The following is a 23,179-nucleotide window of genomic DNA, read 5'->3' on the forward strand; positions in this document are numbered from 1 at the left end:
TTTTGGACCTGTTGATTCCATTTTGGTAAAAATAACGTTCTAAAATACTGAACTCACAAAAACTTTTGAATTTTTTTTTCCGCAAAATGTACCTTTTTTATGCAGTGTTCATTTTACTCGACCTTTTTCGATAAGTGTAATTTACAAGCATTTTTTAGATTGCTATAAAGCATGGATCACCCAAAATCTGGACGCATTAAAAAGAGTCTATCTCGGAGCTATGTAAACGAAATAAAAATGTTTTGTACCGTAATCCGGGGTAATATTGATCACTTTTTTCCAATATATTTCGATTATTTTTTCTGATAAGGGGAATGTGGCATGTTTTATATTTTTAAAACCAGTACTGGCCTCCTATGAACGTAAAACATAGATGCAGAAATTTATAAGACCTCTTTAAATTTGATTTTAAAATCGATTTCGTCTCTGTTCATAATTTGATGCTTTGGGGTGACATTGATCAGTCTCTATTCTGACGATTTTAACGAGTTTTTCTCGATCATAAAGGATACAAAAAACCTTCATAATATTTTCAAATGTTAGTTTATCAATTTACTCTTGATTTTTAACGTTTTATTTTAAAAATATTTATAATCGAAAAAAGAACTATGATGCTGCCTACATTTAGGGGCAAAAGTAATTATTATTGCTAAATAGTTTGAGCTTCAAAATACAAATGAAATTTTACCTTCACACATTCCCCTAGGCCCTCCTACTATTTCCATTTTCATTTATTTTTCAAAGTTAACAATTTGATAGGGTTCCTTTGCATTTGTCCAATACGGGCTTACTCTTGCAAAATGTCCTTAATTTTTAAATATCTATAATTGATCATTAAATGACTATGAAAATAGCACTATAACTGTTCATATACAAAGAAAAAACGTTGGTCTTTCACATAAAACAACCCGTTTGCTTCTAAATACTTTTTAGAATCAGCTGGAGAGCTGTTTGTTTGCGAGCCTTGAAAAAATAGATACCGTCAACTGGGGCAACATGCAACAATTTTCAACTTCAATGGCTTCTAAAATCTTAATGCTTACAGATTATCATACCTCTTGTACATCAAAAGTTTTAAGGTTGAGGGGACACTAAACTGACGTAGTCAGAAAAATTATTGCTTTTACCATTTTCTTCTAAATATACAAAAACATGCGATTTTCACTCTACTAATGAAAAGGGGTAAGTTGCAACAAATTCTGTAATTAATGAAAAATCGAATGAATACGTTTAAAAAATTATAGTTTTTGATACATTTGTGATGTCATAACGCATAATGCACCATTTGCAGTAATGTTTGGTTTTGTTCAAATTAAATTTTCCATTTTTTTCTGTCAAAATTTTTTTAAAGAAAAAAGTGTTAATCTGTTGCATACATTTAGGGGTAAAAAAATCTACAAAGTATTCTTTTAGCTTAAATCATGAAAATAATTCTTAGAATAGATGAAATTTTAATGATAACAAACGCATAATGAAAACAATCACATCCCAGCATATGGAAATGCAATTTATGAGATTTAGTTCTGATTTGCATTTTGTTGCATTTTGCCTCAGACAGATAACTGAATTATAAAAATATTTGTTTAAAAAATGTAGTGATTATTCGAAAAATATTTATACATCAACAGTGTTGGTATAGGATAATGAAAGCAATATAAAGTTTGTAGGTGATATCATTGAGCCAACCAGTCATACTAGGCAAAGTTTTTTACGACACCGAAAAATGAAAAAAATTGTACATTTATTGCTCGATTTTTTAAATTTTTTATGACAATCAAAACCTGAAAAAACTCCTTCACGATGTTAAAAACTATGTCATCATCAATTTGTTATCATTGAATGATAATTTTTTTACAGTATATTGAAATAAAAATTGAATGAGTGTTGTGGTATACAAATGTTGCATCTAACCCTGCTTTTGCATGTTGCCCCGTTTGACGGTATTCAAAGATTTTGAAATTAGATTTCTTACTAGTAGAAAAAAATTTCAAATACCAACCAAATTTTGCCTATTTGATACTCTATTAATAGGTTTTCAAACGTAGAAAACAGTTTTCAAGAATTCAAACTATAGACTGAGTTATTGATGAAAATGTGGAAAAGTTTATTGTTGGTCAAATTTACCCCGGTGATCAAAGTTACCCCGTTTTACGGTACTCAAAATTTAAGGTTTTTATTGCACTTTAAAGGAAAACTATGGAAAAAAAAATTCCCAAGGTGTTTAGATGAAATTTCGAACTTTTCGTCTCGTACCTTATACCTTACTTATCTTATAGTTTGGACACCCTCTTCGCTGACCTCAGCGGCCATTTTGTTCCACAGTCTCTTCATCTCTGTTGCATCCCGAGTCGTCCTACCATTACCATCATCTTCTTAGTACAAATCTTAGTAGAATTCAATGACATATGAATCGAAAAAAAATCTATAAGAAACAGATTAAAATCCACAAAAGTTTTAATATTTTTTATTGGAACACGTCAGCAGGGTTCAAATCTCTTTTCAAACCAAATAAAAACAATTTGGATAAATCAAGCACAGTAAAACTGAGCCTAGTTAAGACCTTAATTAGCTTTATTTCTCCACTTTATTTTTAAAACCCGGAATGCCCGAATTATATCCAAGGAATCTGGAACGCATATCCTACAATAAATAATACATCACTTTCACTTATTTATTGAATAAAAAAAATAATCAAAGACTCTGCAGCGAATGGAGCATTATATTTTGATAAAGAAGTATTTTCTCCTCATAAAAAAAACTTAACGACTTTAAGAGGACGAAGTATAGATTCACTTTTTCTTAGATTTATCAAAATAAAAAAAAAACAGAAATTATAAATTTGATAAATGAATGTATCGATTTTATCGGTGAAAAGCGATGTCTTTTTTATTAGGTACATCTTAAGATTGTGGAATTTTATAGATGAATAGAAAGTAATAAAAAATGAAAAATGGTGAAAATGAGCCGATAAATAAAAAAACAAACAATAATTTCGGTGATCAATCTCTTCATGAAATTTAAAAGTAAAATTTGCAGAAATTATGAAAAGTGAAGAAATCATTTAAAATCTTTTTGGATCGTTATTTTTATCGGGATTTGTTGAGAATAAAACAAATAAAACCAGGAGATCTGGAATGCTCACTTTGAAAGCATAAGTTTGAGTATGAACAATGCAAAACGAATCTTGGTTTTTCGATGATTATTAAAATATGCGTTGATTTATACACTCTACATCCATTTTAATTTTGAAACACCAAGGTAACTGTTATTGGTTAAATAGAATCAATGGACAAAACTGAGTTCCGCTATTGAATTTTAACTTCAATTTGAATCTAAGATTTGAAATTTTATTTGAAACTTTCCAACTGATGAATCCTGAATTTCATACTTTCGATTCTGATGTACATTTTTTTTAAATATCCTCTACTAAAGGAAATACTCTGAATTCAGCATATCATTCTCTAAATCACCATTCTCAAGTTATAATAATAAAAAAAAACGCTCTCATAGTTCAATTGCGAATTTCATTGAGCGGTTCCCTAAACATGAATATTTATATGTTTTAAATCTCATCTTAATCCAAATTAAAGTTTCTGTGTCTTGAAAATTTTATTTCCATTCTGAATTATTGTTATTGTTATTGAAGAACTTTTGACAAAAGCTTCTTAATTTTTTAGGAGTTTTATTTTCAAACAAAACAAAATTTCAAATTTGAAGTTGAAATCCGCATGAAACTTTGAAAATTTCAACACATAACATGAGCTCGTGTTTTTTTTTTGTGTTTTAAAGATATGAAAGTGAAATAAACATTTTGATTTGAATTATAAATTTTGAAATTGCTGCTTTTCTCTGATTGTAACTTTGATTTTGTGTTTGAATTTCTTTTGTTATTTGTTATTTTATAATTGCGGGTCTAAATAAAATCCGATTTAGGTTTAAAATTTTTCTGTCAAACTGTCTGTATCTCCATGGAATTTGAATTTCATTCTGTTGTAATTTTTTGATTTTTGGATTTTTTGTCTAAATTTCTCAATATTACTTCTCAAAAGTCATGAGGGAAAAGATTATTCTGCTTTCGATGTGAAAACATACTTTTTAATTTAAATTGGCATTTCAGTCAAAAGGAAGCAAACACTAAAATTTACAATTTGCCCGACGTTTCGGCCTTTGGTCTTGGCCTTCCTCAAGTGTAAACAAAACCACATCAAAATTAAAAGGTTTAAACAAATTGTGTCCGCAGAAAACAGTTAGAAATTTTTATAAAATTATGACCATAGTGATAACAACATACAAGATAAAGGTTAGATACCAGCAAAACTTCCCCTCACATCCGATACACTCAGGAACACATACAGTATAATGCAATATATCCCTTGAGGAAGGCCAAGACCAAAGGCCGAAACGTCGGGCAAATTGTAAATTTTAGTGTTTGCTTCCTTTTGACTAAAATGCCAATTTAAATTAAAAAGAATAATAATCATCAGTCGTTAAAAATTACTTAAAAATAATCATGGTGAAAACATATGAAAATAAAATTTATTCATAGGAGCCCCCGTGAAAAATGGCTTAATTCAGCCTGAGGACTTTTAAAGATTGCATAATGTATTTTTTTTCTTAGTTAACAATCGAATGCAGTATCATCTGGAAGCAGAAACGTGAAAAATAAAAATAAAAATCAGCTTTTTAAACATCTAGTTGGTAGTTATTGTGTCTCCAACTGATTGTCATGATCTTTATACAACCGGTTTACCAAATAAAATTCTTAAGTAGAACAGTTAACATCAATAAATTGGTTCACTAGAATGTCAATAAAAAATTGTGGTGTTGTTTAAAAAAATTGTTTTTTGATCACTTTACTGATTTGAACACTTTCATTAAAGATTGGGTTGAAGTTAAAGTCTGATATTAAATTGAAAAAGAATCGTTTCACAGTGGGCAGCCACCAAACAGTAGTTCTTATCTTTAATGATAAAAAAACTACCCTTTTTAAAATTTGTTAAGGAATCACATTCAATCATAACATATGTGCCTACATAGTTATTAATCAACGTATTTTGGAAACTTTTTCACTAGGAAGATAATAAATGTGTTGCACTTTTGTTTTACCTTCTAGAATTATCAATATATTTTCAAATGAATGCAATAAATCTTACATTTTTCACATGATTCGCAGAAAATGTGTGCAATAAATTTCGTGTTTTTTTGCTAAAATGTTTCAGAGAAATTCTGTTCGTTAACAACGTCACTGTAGAGAAATAATTTTACTCCGATTTTTGCTATCTTTATAGACCGGGATAATTTCCTTAAAGATATCTGAGTTGCTAAGCTGCAAAACTGAAAACATTTAGATACCATCTTCCATGCTCATTAATGCTATATTTGATTCTTCGTTATTTTCATCTCAAATTTTCAGTGTTTTTTGCGAATATTCCTTGGATTCAGCAATCAATGATTTGTTATGCTTTTTACAATACATTTTTTTCTTCTTTTTTAATTTTTTCTTAGGTGATGGAAAAATACATGTTTTTAAATATCTTTTCTATTAGAATTCAACACTGCTTGTATGTCTTTTTCAACACTCACGCCTGTTTACTTAAATAAAAATAGTACATTTTTCAAAGAAAAGAAAACGTAAGATCGTACTTGAAGGGGACGAAAAGGTTATAAAAAAAATACTTTTACTTACGAGTAGGGCAGAAGGTCTGAACATTTTAAAATCAGGCTAACGTTTTAGTCAATAGTCCTCAAGGCGATTAAGGTGACATTAGAGTCGATCTTTTATTCCATTCTATATTACAAACTAGCTGAAGAGATATTCTTGAAACTTTTATACAAACCATTTCTGATACGAAAAAGCCTCGGATACCAAACTTCCATTAACTGCGACAGTCCGTTTATACGTGATGGTGTTACAAAGAATAATTAATTTTTATGTATACGATAAAAGAGTCTTAAATTTTTGTCAAACACAAAGCGAATATAATTAGAATTAGCATCAGAATTAACTTTTCTTCCAAGTGTTCTTATTTTCAAAAGATTTTTCAACCTTACACAAAATTTGTTTATAGAATCAATTTATTGGTTTTAGAAATAAGTTAATTTCAACTGTTTACCATGAAAAATAGTGGACAATAATTTTATTAAAAAGTTATCATCACAAGATTTAGATGACACTAAAAAAATTATGACTTTTTAATGTTCAGGAATGAGTATCTGAAAAAATTGAAATCATTTATTCTAGAAATTTTTATCAATATTGATGAAGATATCAATAGCCTAACATTCCTAAGGAAGAACTCCTTAAAGCTTACTGAGGCGTTCTGAGTACACTTTAACACACTTTTAAGCTTAACACTCAAGTTAACATTGATGCCTCTCTTCAGTTTAAAAATTTGCGAAATTTTATTTTAGATAGGCTAACTTTTGAAAATTTTCATTTGTAAGTCTGCTGAGATTTGAACTTCAGCCCTAAATTCAGAATTGATTCAAGCATGATGCATGATTTTTCAATTGTCGACTCTTCTAAGGAACCTAGAAGTAAATTTGAAAAAAAACAATTCAAAATTTAAAAAAAGTCGTCATTTGCTGATAATAACAATGCACAAAAGCTGTGACTATAATGTTAGATAGGGAAATAAAACGTGAGATTATGGCTCAAGTGGCATTTTTTCAACTCTAAAAACTTGTTTAAAGGTTTTAGATTGTAAAAGAAATTAATATTGTTAAATATGGAGTTTGAGTAGCTCAAAAATGTCGATTGAGTTGAAAATATACAAACACTCTGCATTTGAGTGCCCGGGAGCTTCCGGGAATTTCCGAGAGATAAGCTTGGAAATGGACAATCTACCCTGCATTTCAAACTTTTATCTTTTAAAGAATAGATCAGTAGTTTCCATTCTTAAAACATCAAGATTCTACAATTTAAATTTGAAAAAATGGGATTTAAGTTTAATTTTTTTTTGTTATAACCAGCATTAGGTTTTTCAATTGATGACTATTTGTTTTTCAATAAACCCGGAATTTTCGGTTAACATTTAGCTCGCAATAATAAATGATTCGTGTAACCGATATGACCAAACTGATAACATCGGTGTTGTTATTTATATCTTCCAATTTATTTCTCTCCTTCTTTAACCAAACCCCCAGAAACCTCACAAATATAGATCAGAGGAACCGGAATCTCATTAGTTTCGATAGACCTTGTAATCTCTCCTGCCCCTCAGGATCTGGTGGATCCGAATCACCTAACCATTTATCGATGGTTTCCCTTGCTTCCCACGGCAAGAACCTACCCAATATGAGGACAGGCCGCCACAAAATTCAATTAAATGAATTTTCTTCGCCGATAAAATCTTCGAAACCTGCCGTTTTTCTTCACCGTTTTGGACCGGTGAAAGTCTGGTCCTTCTGCAGCATTCGACGAACGGTCGGCCAAAAAGGAAAAATATCCTTAAAAACCAGATGCTCCCTCCGAAAAGCGAAAACGTAAAAATCCCCCAGAACGATCCTCTCGCTCACTTGACCTACCTTAAAATTTAAATTTTTCCAATATCCTCGCATCTTTACTGGGCTAGACTGGTACCGACATGAGAAAATGCCTGGAAATTCTGTTCGGTCTGTCGGTAATTTTGAAATCCATGTTCAAACAACAGGTTGCTCGTTTCGCTTATTTGGGGTCCTCAGTTTCGTTCTTCTTGTGCTTGTTCCTTTCGATTTCGAAGCCAAAAATTCCAATTCTGGGGCTCAGCTTCCATTCAACGTGGAGCACGTGCTTTAGCTCCACTTCGCTTCCAGCTTTCCCATAACAGCAAAGTGCTGAACCGGAAACAGGCTGAATGGCTAGTCAATTTCTCATTCAAAAGACGAGTGATTACCCATGGATAATCAAATTGCTTCACTATTGGAGAAACGAATCGGACGGAGGGTGCCTTTCATGGAGTTTTTGTTCATGTTGAAGGTGAGCTAAGTGAGAGGAATTTCAGCATGTAAGACAAAGTTTACTTTTATCATGGACAGTTATTTCTAAAACGATTTTATAAAATTTGGAATCAAGTTGAATTGAAAGGAAATAAAACAAGATGTTTCTACTCGTAAAATTGTTCAAAACTCGCAAATTATTATTCATAACAAGAAACAACTTAAATGACTAAAAAGAAAATGAGAAACAAACAAAATGTAAGTTAAAAATAAGAAAGAGTTCAAGAAAAAATCACAATCATGAAAAAACTGAAAAAAACCAGCACTTAAACTACAAGCCAAAAATTAAATTCAGGAATCAAAAACAGAACAAACTTTTAAACTTTTATTTATAAAACATCTAAAAAACTTTTGTTATATTTATCATTTTCTTCAATTAAAAATAATAAAATGTATATCAATAAAAAAATAAATTTTATTACTGAAGTTGGAAAAATAATTAAATGTTTGATGTATGTTCAATTTGAATTAATCAATTTTTTTCAAATTTAAAAGCCTTTTGTAATTTTTGTTATTGAAACTTTTTTTGTTATTGAAAGTTTTTGAAATTTTAAAACATTTTTGAAATATTCAAAAACTTTGAAACATTCAAAAGGTTTTTAAATTTTTAAAACTATTGAATAAATTGGAATTTTGTATTTTAGTAATAAATTTTAAAATTTGAAATTTTAAACAAATTCGTATTTAAATTTCAAAATAAATGGAATTTTTGAAATTTCAAAAATAAAACAAATTAAATAAATTTCAGTTATAATGAAAGAATTAAAAAACTAAAAAAATTTCGATCATTTCAGATATTTTTGAAATACAGGAAATTTTAAAAAGTTTTAAAATTTAAGAAAAAAAGAAATTTGAGAAAATTCAAAAAATTTAGGAAATTTAGATATTTGCGAAATTTAAGAAATACAGAAATTTTGAAAATTAATGAAATTTAGGAAATATAAGAAATTTAAGAAATTAAAGATATTTAAGAAATTTAAGAAATTTAAGAAATTTAAGAAATTTAAGAAATTTAAGAAATTTAAGAAATTTAAGAAATTTAAGAAATTTGAGAAAATTCAAAAAATTTAGGAAATTTAGATATTTGCGAAATTTAAGAAATACAGAAATTTTGAAAATTAATGAAATTTAGGAAATATAAGAAATTTAAGAAATTAAAGATATTTAAGAAATTTAAGAAATTTAAGAAATTTAAGAAATTTAAGAAATTTAAGAAATTTAAGAAATTTAAGAAATTTAAGAAATTTAAGAAATTTAAGAAATTTAAGAAATTTAAGAAATTTAAGAAATTTAAGAAATTTAAGAAATTTAAGAAATTTAAGAAATTTAAGAAATTTAAGAAATTTAAGAAATTTAAGAAATTTAAGAAATTTAAGAAATTTAAGAAATTTAAGAAATTTGAGAAATTTAAGAAATTTAAGAAATTTAAGAAATTTAAGAAATTTAAGAAATTTAAGAAATTTAAGAAATTTAAGAAATTTAAGAAATTTAAGAAATTTAAGAAATTTAAGAAATTTAAGAAATTTAAGAAATTTAAGAAATTTAAGAAATTTAAGAAATTTAAGAAATTTAAGAAATTTAAGAAATTTAAGAAATTTAAGAAATTTAAGAAATTTAAGAAATTTAAGAAATTTAAGAAATTTAAGAAATTTAAGAAATTTAAGAAATTTAAGAAATTTAAGAAATTTAAGAAATTTAAGAAATTTAAGAAATTTAAGAAATTTAAGAAATTTAAGAAATTTAAGAAATTTAAGAAATTTAAAAAATTTAAGAAATTTAAGAAATTTAAGAAATTTAAGAAATTTAAGAAATTTAAGAAATTTAAGAAATTTAAGAAATTTAAGAAATTTAAGAAATTTAAGAAATTTAAGAAATTTAAGAAATTTAAGAAATTTAAGAAATTTAAGAAATTTAAGAAATTTAAGAAATTTAAGAAATTTAAGAAATTTAAGAAATTTAAGAAATTTAAGAAATTTAAGAAATTTAAGAAATTTAAGAAATTTAAGAAATTTAAGAAATTTAAGAAATTTAAGAAATTTAAGAAATTTAAGAAATTTAAGAAATTTAAGAAATTTAAGAAATTTAAGAAATTTAAGAAATTTAAGAAATTTAAGAAATTTAAGAAATTTAAGAAATTTAAGAAATTTAAGAAATTTAAGAAATTTAAGAAATTTAAGAAATTTAAGAAATTTAAGAAATTTAAGAAATTTAAGAAATTTAAGAAATTTAAGAAATTTAAGAAATTTAAGAAACTTAAGAAATTTAAGAAATTTAAGAAATTTAAGAAATTTAAGAAATTTAAGAAATTTAAGAAATTTAAGAAATTTAAGAAATTTAAGAAATTTAAGAAATTTAAGAAATTTAAGAAATTTAAGAAATTTAAGAAATTTAAGAAATTTAAGAAATTTAAGAAATTTAAGAAATTTAAGAAATTTAAGAAATTTAAGAAATTTAAGAAATTTTAGAAATTTTAGAAATTTAAGAAATTTAAGAAATTTAAGAAATTTAAGAAATTTAAGAAATTCAGAAATTTAAGAAATTTAAGAAATTTAAGAAATTTAAGAAATTTAAGAAATTTAAGAAATTTAAGAAATTTAAGAAATTTAAGAAATTTAAGAAATTTAAAAAATTTAAGAAATTTAAGAAATTTAAGAAATTTAAGAAATTTAAGAAATTTAAGAAATTTAAGAAATTTAAGAAATTTAAGAAATTTAAGAAATTTAAGAAATTTAAGAAATTTAAGAAATTTAAGAAATTTAAGAAATTTAAGAAATTTAAGAAATTTAAGAAATTTAGGAAATTTTAGAAATTTAAGAAATTTAGGAAATTTAAGAATTTTAAGAAATTTAAGAAATTTAAGAAATTTAAGAAATTTAAGAAATTTAAGAAATTTAAGAAATTTAAGAAATTTAAGAAGTTTAAGAAATTTAAGAAATTTAAGAAATTTAAGAAATTTAAGAAATTTAAGAAATTTAAGAAATTTAAGAAATTTAAGAAATTTAAGAAATTTAAGGAATATAAGAAATTTGAGGGGGGGGGGGGGGGGGTAGGGTCTAAGGGGTATAAAAAACATCATTTCCGCGATTTTTTTCTAGAGCTATCGTTCAAACAAATGTATTCAAATCTTTTGCATTATACAAAGCATTGTTTAAAGACGTTTAGTATTTTTTTCGTAGAAAAATATTGAAAAATGAGCCAGTGACGGAGCATTTTCGAGGATGCCTGTTAGAAAACAGGATTTGCGGTGGACACTGTATCTCAGCACAGAATCATCTGAAGTAAAAAAATCAGAGCAAAATATTTTTAATAGATGTTTTTCTGGACCCCAACGTTTTTATTTAACTTAAAAATTTTTATATGAAATTTGTGTGGCTACGACTACGATTTTTCACGAAAAAATCCGCCATTTTTCACCTGTAAAATCTCCCCAAAGTAAAAAAAAGAAAAAAGAAAAATGTTGGGGTCTGGTATTTTATATGTAGAAAATATGTTCCAAATTTGAAAAGAATCGGATAAGTAGTTTTCAAATGACGATGTCCACGGACTTTAAAAATGTGCTTTCAAGAAAAACGCGTTTAAAGTTTCTGTTTTGCTTTCTTGCAGTATTAGATAGGAGGAGATAAAGGCCTATAATTTCTACAGTTTTACTTCAATTGACTTGAAAATTTGACACAACATTCTTGAAATGTTTTACAATAAGAAAATAAAAAAAATCGATTTTTTTAAAGTGTGAGACCCTACCCCCCACTTAAGAAATTTTAGAAATTTAAGAAATTTAAGAAACTTAAGAAACTTAAGAAATTTAAGAAATTTAAGAAATTTAAGAGATTTAAGAAATTTAAAAAATTTAAGAAATTTAAGAAATTTAAGAAATTTAAAAAATTTAAGAAATTTAAGAAATTTAAGAAATTTAAGAAATTTAAGAAATTTAAGAAATTTAAGTAATTTGAGTAATTTAAGAAATTTAAGAAATTTAAGAAATTTAAGAAATTTAAGAAATTTAAGAAATTTAAGAAATTAAGAAATTAAGAAATTAAGAAATTAAGAAATTTAAGAAATTTAAGAAATTAAGAATCTAAGAAATTTAAGAAATTTAAGAAATTTAAGAAATTTAAGAAATTTAAGAAATTTAAGAAATTTAAGAAATTTAAGAAATTTAAGAAATTTAAGAAATTTAAGAAATTTAAGAAATTTAAGAAATTTAAGAAATTTAAGAAATTTAAGAAATTTAAGAAATTTAAGAAATTTAAGAAATTTAAGAAATTTAAGAAATTTAAGAAATTTAAGAAATTTAAGAAATTTAAGAAATTTAAGAAATTTAAGAAATTTAAGATATTTAAGAAATTTAAGAAATTTAAGAAATTTAAGAAATTTAAGAAATTTAAGAAATTTAAGAAATTTAAGAAATTTAAGAAATTTAAGAAATTTAAGAAATTTAAGAAATTTAAGAAATTTAAGAAATTTAAGAAATTTAAGAAATATTAGAAATTTAAGAAATTTAAGAAATTTAAGAAATTTAAGAAATTTAAGAAATTTAAGAAATCTAAGAAATTTAAGAAATTTAAGAAATTTAAGAATTTTACGAAATTTAAGAAATTTAAAAAATTTAAAAAATTTTAGAAATTTAAGAAATTGAAGAAATATAAAAAATTAAGAAATTTAAGAAGTATAAGAAATTTAAGAAATTTTAGAAATTTAAGAAATTTTAAAAATTTTAGAAATTTGGAATTTTAGAAATTTAAGAAATTTTAGATATTATAGAAATTTTGAAAATTTTTTAAATTTGAGAAATTTCAGATATTTTAAAAATTTTAAGTTATTTTAGAAATTATTGAAATTTTAAAATTCTAAAATTTTTAGATATTTAAAAAAAAATAAGGAATTAAAGAAATTGCAAAAATTGTTAGATAATTACGGAATTTTGAAAAATTTCAATTTTAAGAAATATTGAAAACTTTAGATCTTTTAAAAACTATGAAAATTTTAAAATTTTTAAAATTTTAATAATTTTAAAAATTTTAAATTTTTAAAAATTTTCAAAATTTGGATATTTTTTAATTATTTTTTTTGAATTTGAAAAATATTTGAAATTTTTGATATTTAAGACATTTTAGAGGTTTTCAAAATTTTAGAAATTTAAAAAAATTAAAAATTATAAAAATTTTAATTTTTTTTGAAAATTTATGAAATTGTAGAAGTTTTAAGAAATTTACAATTTTTAAAAATTTAAAAAATGATTAAGATTGAGAAATTATAAAAATTTAAAATATTTCATAATTTTTAAGAAATTTCAGAAATTTTAGAAATTTTAGATATATTTGAAATTTTGGAAATATTTAGAAATTAGAGAAATTTTGAAATTTTTTAACAATTTCAAGAAATTCTAAAAATTTTTAAAATTTATATTTCTTTTTACAATTTAAGGGTTTTCAGTATGTAATTTAAGAAATTTTACATATTATGCAATCTTTTGTCATTTTTGTCATTTTTGTCATTTTTGTCATTTTTGTCATTTTTGTCATTTTTGTCATTTTTGTCATTTTTGTCATTTTTGTCATTTTTGTCATTTTTGTCATTTTTGTCATTTTTGTCGTTTTTGTCATTTTTGTCATTTTTGTCATTTTTGTCATTTTTGTCATTTTTGTCATTTTTGTCATTTTTGTCAATTTTGTCTTTGATTTTTTTTCCTTTTGGAGTGTTACAATTGTTGTTTTTTATAGCAATTTTCGATTTTTTAAAAAGATTCAATCGTTATATTTAAGTCTCAAACGTCATAGGTAAGCTTTTTTTCAACGTTGTTTATGTTTGGTTTTTTAACATGAATCGTTTTTTTTTTATATTTACCACGAATTTTAATCATACTTTATTGAATATCAATTAGATTTCGTAAATTTGGAATTAAAATTTACTCAGGACTTGAGTACTTCTTGCATTGATCTTAGTTAAAATCACCAAGCTTCTGGCTTGAATATTTTATTCAGCTTATCTTTGAAGGAAAAATTACTTCTAGAAGACCTACCGGAAGTTGATTTCCTTGAACAAACTTGTCTACTTTTCTTCATTCCTTCCTCGGTCAACCGTTCATCGAAATCACTTATCGGAATTTGCCCAGCGGTGACGAATAACTTAGACCGACCCCGACCGAACTGAGGACGACATCCGGAGACGAGAGCCGGAAATGATAGGTTCTTCATCCCGTGTCATTTCAACAACTCATAGAAACTGACACCTTTTCAAGTTCGTGGAAGGCAATGGTTGACTTTTTTGAAGAGACACCGACATACAGACAGACAGGAAGGATGAGGGCAGAAAATACAAATATTTCTGGGAAAGTCGACGGCGACGACGACAAAATGTTGTCGGAATAAACTGACTCTCGGGAAAAAAGTACTCGTCTACAAAAAAAATTATGCTGAAAGTTGTTAAAGAGAAGCCCACTTTATGGAATGGAATAGTAAAGTCACTCTCCAGGTAATATTTTTTTTCTACGGGTTGCTAGAAATTGAGGTTGACGATGACAAAATGTTGTCATTTCTGTTTCAGATGTTAACAGGTACTGGGAAAAATTGTGCGGGTCAAAACTTTGTGAGATCCTACCAACTAATAATTCTGAAGAATCTACGAGTTAATGTTAAATATTTTTCTCTTTAAATTCGAAATTTAACAGAAAATGTCTGCTCTTACAATGTGTAACCATTGCAGAGTAACCCTAGAGTAACATTTCAAGGAAAGGGAAAACCTTTCAGTTCTTGTAAGTGAAGACGAGTCGTTGAGCACTTGCGCTTACGTTGCTTTCGATTGTGTGTAGCATGTTTCCATTTTGAGCTTCAGTAGCGGCAGAATAAAAATGTTCAACAAGATTTCTTCTTTCAATGTTTCAAAAGTGAACTTGAATTCATTCTAAAATCAAAGAGAGCTTATAAAAGATGAACAGAACAAAAAAAAATCAATTAAATTATAATCTCAAGCAACTCGAGCAAAACATTTTCGACTTAAATTCATGTTTGCTGCAACTGACCCAGTTTCCTTTTACAAATGTTATTGGAAGCAATCAAAGTTTTTTTTCAGACAGAGATGAAAGTTGGTACCTAAACCCATCGAAAGACAAAGTTTCCTTATTCATTCGAAATTGGGTGCCCAAAGGCTATCGAGGCCAAGAGGAGGTGGATGGTTGTGGAAAATCTGAAAAATGACGAAACGTTCGATGGACAAACGTTTCCTAAAAAGGAGATGAAATTGCCAAATAAATCGATGGCTGAGCAACGTTTCAGCCCGCTTCAGAATTTGCTGTCGGCATTTTGACACATTGTTGCTTGAGTTGGTTTGGTTGAGAAAATATCAGTCTGGTTTGTTCTTGGTAGTTATCGATTTACTTCAAATAAACTAGACGATCTTCCGAAAATCTAATCACATTTCGTTTGTCAATAGAATGTGATATGAATACACTGTTACACTGGAAGGATTTATTATATATTTGAAACAAAATAGCTTTCAATAGGGGATTTCATAAATTAAATAACATAAATCGATTATGTGTGTTTGCAGTTAAAAGCGAAAGGTTCGTTTAGTCAATACGCCAATAGCGCCACCTACATAAAATGCTATAAACTGGCGTAAATTTTTCGTTAGCCTTTTAATTTGCGATCAATTTAGAATTCTAAATTTAATATTTTTTAAAGCAAGCATTCTTCGGTATTGAGTTAAAAATTGGTTAATACTTTCAAACCTAGTTTAGATGTGAAGTTTGAATTACGTAGAATAAGTCAAAAGTACTCAAAACAACAATCTGTTGACAATTAAACTAATTGTATAATTTTGTCAATATTTCTGATAATGAAACATTAAATTTATGTGAAATTTACGTGAAAAAAGTAACATAAACAGTTTGGCAAAGTTTTTAAAGAATGAAGAAATGTTTTCATGTTGTAAAAATTAAACTTTAATCCAAAAGACTGCAAGTACGTCTGTTCAGGGCCGTGAGAGCCAAGCCCCATCATTTATAACGATTTCATGAAATTAAATAAAAATGAAAATCTAGGTTTTATAAAGAGATTAATCACTGTAATTTATGTTTGTTACGATAAGACCGATGAATCAACTATTTTATTTCATGTTTGTGATTTCTTTTGGTTTGTGTTTCAAACTGGCTGTGATTGAGTATAAGTATTTAATTTCGAATCTAGAATTATGAAACAGCGTAATTTGAATCCATGTTTAAATTTTCACATTGATTTTTAAATCTTGATTCTATGTCTTCAGGCTGGATAATTTGAAACCTTTTTTGAATTTAAGTTCCAGTTAATAATTTTGACTAATTATGAGCCAAAATGCGAAATTTGGATCACAATTTCAACCAGAAATCTCTTATTTGAATTTAGAATATTTGGCATTCAATGTGATTTTTTTCTTCAACTATTTATTCAAAATTTAATTTGTGAAACTGTTTTTTAATTTTTTAATTTTGGACGACAATTTTGAAACTTTCTTCATCTTCAATTCTTGATGAGAATTAAAAATAAAATTTCCAAATCTTAAACATAGTTAGTAATTTTAAATATTTTATTTTCATATTCCGAAATGATGAGTTTCGAAATGATGAGAAGTTGAAAAGCAATTCGATATTCAAATCAGGAATTTTTTCCCAATGATGATCCAAACATAATTTCAGTAACAATAAACAGGATGCAGAATCTGAATTCTTATCTCAGATCTCGAATTTGAATGTTTTTAAGCGAAATTGGACACCAACAATCCGTAATAGTTCTAACCAAAGCTTTCCAGATATTTTATTTAAAGTATCCGAGCCGTGCAAATCCGGGACATTTTCTCCAATATTCGCCAATATCAAATTTTTAAACAAAATCATGAATAAAAAACACTCGACTTTTGTTTATCGAAATACATCAATAAATTTTGAATCATATTTTAAGCTTTCTTAAAATAATTCGCATAAAATTTGATAACATTTACTCAAGACTTTTCGACGCACATGCAAAATAAAGTGCAAAAATTATGGTAAAATTTGGGCGGTCAAGCTTTGGCAAGCTTAGCAAAAAGTTAGAAATTTTTGGAAAAACTGTAAAAGAACTTTTGACCTTGGATAAGATTTTAAGGTTTTGCCTTTAATTCTGAGTCAAGTTTGTTACTCTTGAATAATTTTTGCCATTCATCAAAATTTTATTAGGAATTAGTTATTATAAGTTTAGGGGAGAACTGCTTGGAATTTTAGGACCCTCATGGGGGGAGGGGGGTGTAAATCCCCAAAATCTCGTTCCTTTGGCCATGAGTCTGTTATCTTTAAAAAAAATCTTCCATTGAAAAAATAAAATAGCAATCTGAAAGATATACAAAATTATTAAGTAAAGCTTACTTTAAGAACATTGTAGCAATAAAAAAGGAAAGTGTAAGTAAGAAGCGTGATTTTTTTTTCAAAGAATGCTGATCAAAAATTGTGACTGATTTTTTCAATTTTTGAGAATTTCATAATAAATCTAAATTTTATGATTTTGTGCCGACACAGCAAACATTTCGTAGCTATATTTCTATAATATTTTGTTAAACGTTCCATCATGACCGTAGGAACAAGTGGTTTTTGAGGGTTATTTCCCCCCCCCCCCCCCTCTCCCCTCCCCCTTGAAGGTCCAAACTTGCCATGCGAAATGTTCTCCTCCAAACTCAAAATTTCAAGAGGTACAATCGGACTCAAAACTAACTTTTGCTTTAGCCAAACCTTTCAAATTTATTCCCAGGTACACAATCTATTACCGTTATTCACAAATATTTTAAGTTGTTGATAAAAATTTAGTCTAGGATTCAGTTAAGAATATCAAAATTCAAAAAGATTTTATTCAAATTTTCACACATTATTGACCACTGAATTCTTTTAAATTGCTAAGCACATTCATTCTCTTTTCTTCCGGCCAGCTAGGGGAAAATATTAATTGTCTGCGTGATTGTTCCGGAATATTGTGGCTCACTGATAAAACCTGTGATGTAAGCAATGTTTATAAGAACTAGCACTATCAAATAAAATTTAAGCTACATTTACCTTTCTGTTTCGATTTCTATACCAACAGCTCAACCTTAATAAACTTTTGCAGAAAATGATTGCCTTTTTCCTAGATGATTTGTGAGGATTTGTTTAGCCCAATCACGGCAACTTTCACCTTGCTACAAGGTAATTTTTACCAAGAAGAGGGGGAAAATATCTTTTTTGGATTTCTTTTTTTACTTGGTGAAGTGTACCTTTTTGTTCTGCTCAGTTCATGTAAATTCTTATTTGCTTCAAGGTTAGCTTTACCTTTTTTGGATTTATCATTTGACTATGTGAATCCTACCTTTTTTGTCAGCTCAATTCAGAGAAATTTTACCTCGTTGTGAGGTGAATTTCACCTAAACGATGTAAAAGTTACCTATTTGGATTTCACAAACATTCACCTTTTACCTGGTCCGTGATTTTATTCCCTTCTCCTCTGAGTTTTAACCTCCTAAAACAAAGCTTTTACAGCGGACTATTGTTCATGTTTTTTATGTATTTTATTTAGCAAAGGAGTGTTCCAAATCTCATCTTGCTAGACAAACTTCACAATCTAATCTAATCCTCAAGATCATGCTTAGCGAATAAAACCTTAAACTTCCCAAAGTTCAAGCTTCCCGTCAATCATTTCTTTGGCAGTTCAAATCGCGAGGGCTCTTCCCCAAAAGGGAGGCCAAGAACATCAAAAGCTGGGTAATTTCGTTTGTCAGTTTTTTTCTCTTCTCAATGTTGTTTGTCCTTCCTCGCTGAGTACCTTTATCATTATCATTATCACTAACCATCAACGGCAGTTTTTTTCCCTCGGCGGATGGCAAAGTCATCAACCCGTTATGTGACCCCGGTTAGGGAAAAAAGAGGAACCGTCCAGAATGTCCCGAAAATTTGTCAAGTCTTGCTAGGCTAGAAAAAAAAACGCGATGAAAATCCTTTGTGATTTTTTTTCCTGCTGGTTCAAATCCCTCCCAGGAATTTTTCCAAGCCACCAAAATCGTTTGTACTCGTTGTCATGAATTTTAATTAATTTGATTAAGTGACATTTGGATATTTATTACCCGCGCTCATGATGAGGATGATGGTGATGCTGCTTGCTTGCTTGCTTCATTTCAGTTCTACTTTCTTGTCTCCATTTCTACGCTTCGTGAGTGCCATCGGATCAGCATTTTTGCGTGGATTGTTTTAAACTGATTAGGGTAGTCTTTTGGTGTCCTATCACTTTGAAGGGATAAGTAACCTCTTAAGGTATTATCCTTAGATTAATTTAAAACATTTCTAAATATCAGATAAATGTTTGAGAATTGAAATGTAGCCTACAACCTCACCACGACTCATGCGTGGAAATCTATATATTGAAAATTAAACCGAAAAGAATTCATTCACAACAAACAAATTTCATGTTCAAAATATCGTGGATATTAAAAAGAGAGTTGAAATTCCATAATTCTAGAATATTAATATAACTTTTCCGATTTCTTTTTTCCAAACGCTATACTTTTCTTCCGGCTGCAAAATCACGAAAAATGGGTTAATTCACAAAAAAAAAGTTAATCTCTTTCTCGTTGCCAGCACTTTTATCCTCATTAATTAGGGTTTGGGCACAATTCCCGCAGGTTCAGACATTCGGATGGTTTTTTTCGTCCTTTCGCTTTTCATTCTCTGCAACAGGTTGGCTGTAAAATTTTGCTCCCTCCTCCTCTGAAAAAAGTTTGAACAAGAACAAAAGGAGGGACTACAAAGTTGTGTGAATTTGGCTTCAAAAATCCCTTAAAATAATGTTTTTTTTTGTTGCTTCTGAAGCTACGCCAAATTTTCACGCCATAAGGCGATAATAAGTTCAAGCGCGAATAAAATTGCGCACCCAGAAAAAAAAGCGGAGGGAAAAACTACAAAGTAGGTACAATCGGAACCGGAAAATTGTTTTTATCTCCACCAGTGGGATTATACGAATAGCTTCGAGCTGCAACATTGACGGAGAAAAGTTTTTTTTTCCCAGTGAGTTGGGATTGGAAAAAGAACTACTTATTCACTGTGAATAACTCTTCCTATCTACATCTACAAATGTATGAATGTTGTGAGAATGAAAAGTGAAGAGAGTTTTTCAGTCTGTTTTTTGATGGAATGATTTTGCATCGCTTTTCAGGGTTCCACAGGAAAATAAGGATTTGAAAACACGAGCAAAGTTGAATTAAGAATAACTTTAACAGGATGTTTTTTTGTGATTAAATTTGTTTCAGAAAGTTGTACCTACTCTCGATTTGGGCTTTACTGTTCATTTTGCATTCAGAATATGCTAACAGATTTTAATTTGCATGTTAATTTTTTGTATATCAAATCATGTAAACAAATTGGGGGTCTTGAGAAAAGAAGGCGTCCTTTTCCAACATCGAAAAAGAAAATTTCAAAACTTGAGTTTTGATACAGTATAAAAAGGTATTCGGAAAACCAATATCAACGCTCAACGCATAAAAACCGTGTCGTCGAAACTAAGAAAATGGCTGCTTTTCAAGTGTTACATTAATTATCACATTACGGACCAAAAACAAGATTTCTCTTTTTTTCGAATGCCGATTAGACTGAGTCGATTTGGATTCATTTTTTAACTTCTCAAACCCTGAAGTCTAAAAAGCTTCATTTTGGCTCAAAACTCATCCATGATTTTTTATAGAATTTTTAAGTAACATTTAAATGAACTTTGAAGTTTGTATTGGAAAATTGAATATTTTGTACTGATAAATCAATACAGTTTTTGTTTCTTCTGCCTGCAAATGGTTTTTGTGCCAATTTTTAAATTCTCAAGAGGATATTTTCCGCTGAACAACTTTGTGCTAAACCGTTACTTCCTATCTTTTTAGACAAAAAAGTTACTAAATTTGAATATTTACGAGCATGCCTTTTGGCATTGAAAAACAATAAATTTAAATGAAATCACTGCGAGGTATTGCATGACTTCTTTCCACGCAATACTTCGAGAAGCACTAGCAATGATGTCAATGGAATTTATTGCTTTTCAATGCCAAAAGTCATACCCCTGTATTACAGCTGATTGCCTTTTTACCTCATTCGATACAAAGTAATGATCTAGAACAAAGTTTTTCAGTGAAAATCTCCATCAGAGAATTTTAAAATTTTCACACAAACTGCTAGCAGGCTTGGTTCTACAGAAGAAACAAAAATGGTGTTGATTTTTAAATACAAAATATTCAATTTTCCCGTACAATCTTAAAAGACCAAAATTGCTCATGTGTACATTACTGAAAATCATGGATGAGTTTTAAGCCAACAAGAAGCTTTTTCGACTTCAGGGTTTGAGAAGTTCGAAAATGACTCCAGATAGATTCAGTCTGTATATTGCCAATGGAGCATAACTCAAATTATATAAACTTAGAAAATTGTAATTGTTTTAAAAAATTGAACATAACAATTTCAGTTACTCAAAAACGCTTAATTTGAAGGAGGTTTTCGATATTCCAAAAATCTAGTTATTTTTTTTCTGAATAAATGTTAGAGCAAAATTTTAAAATTTCATCCCAGAATGGCCACATACACGGAGAAAAAAGTATAGTTTTTTCAACAATAATCCACTTATATTCAATCATATATCTGATTGCTTTTTGACCAACTATAAGTTTGAAAGTTTCAACAATACATATAAAAGACAATGAGATTGATTTTGTACATTGAACAATATATATAATACATTCAACTATAGTTGTATGATTGTTTTTGTGCATTTAACCAAAGGGTGATACGGTCAAAATTTGGTCAAGGGAAAACGCGTGTAAATCGGTGAAACCATATATTTAAAAATCAAATAAAATTTCTTTTTCAAGTTTAATTAGTATAAAAGTCAGGAAAAACATTCAGTTAGGCTTTCGCTTTTCCAAATCCGAATTGCCGGGCCTTACGCTCAACCCCTGCCAGCAGATTTTGTACAGCCATCTTGTCCACCTTCTTCGCCGTAGAAAGCCAGTTTGCCTTGAACTGCTGCTCGTCTTTAGCAGTTTTTTTGGTCTTCTTTAGATTCCGCTTGACAAAAGCCTAGTATTTCTCAATTGGGCGGAGCTCTGACGTGTTGGGAGGGTTCTTGTCCTTGGGAACCACCTGCACGTTGTTGGCGGCGTACCACTTCATGGCCTTTTTACCGTAATGGCAAGATGCCAAATCCGGCCAAAACAGTACGGAACAACCGTGTTTCTGCAGGAAAGGCAGCAGACGTTTATTCAAACACTTTATCACGTAAATTTCTTGGTTGACGGTTTGGTCCCGGAAGCTATGAAAATGCTACTTTTCAAGCCACAGGTACAGATCCAGACTTCCTGGCTGTCGACAAACGTTCCCTAAACACTTTAATTACGTTTGTAACGGTTGATTTGGCAACTTTGCAACATTTTGCCAGCATTGCGTGCGAGTAGCTCGGATTTTCGCGATGCGCGAGCAAAATTCTGATTAGCTGCTCTTCTTCCTTGGACGGCATCTTGACAACTGAAGAGTGAATTCCAAAATCAAAATAGGAGCAACATTCTGCACACACACACACCTTCAAAATGAGGGGTGTTCAGGTTTTTAAATGCAAAATTGAAAGAAATACGTCAAGTTGATATCGACCAAATTTTGACCGTATCACCCTTTACTGTTTAGACGATTCCAAAAGGATTCAGGTGCTCAACTGAATGAAGAAAAAACGACATAAATCGACGTAGAAAAGCCAGGGGGAAGCTCCCTAACAGCACCATGGTTAAAAACGGAAACAGCAATAAAAATTCTTGGCTTTGGTTTTACCAACTGTATACGAGAAATGATCAGAATGAATTGGGAAACATTGGTAGTCAACTTTTGTCGACAAGTTTGGGTCCATTCACTACGCACACTCACTGTCCATCAAAAAGTTATTTTGCTGAACACATTTGTCACCTCTAAAATATGGTATTTATCATCCACTATCATGCCATACGACGTACATATTTATCAGCATTTGGGAGATCTGATCATTACTGGTAACAACAGTGCTTATATCATCTGCGTACCCGACTATACGTTTACATACGCCACATACGTTGTCTAGCTGTCGTAGCAGAAGTTGTAGATAAAGCACGAATAAGTGCTTCGAAAGGAGGTCCCCTTGCGGCACTGAGCGTCGACTAGGGAAAGATGTCGAGAGGTTCCCAATAA

Source organism: Uranotaenia lowii, chromosome 2 (assembly GCF_029784155.1).
Source record: "Uranotaenia lowii strain MFRU-FL chromosome 2, ASM2978415v1, whole genome shotgun sequence".
In the NCBI taxonomy this organism is placed as follows: Eukaryota; Metazoa; Arthropoda; class Insecta; order Diptera; family Culicidae; genus Uranotaenia; species Uranotaenia lowii.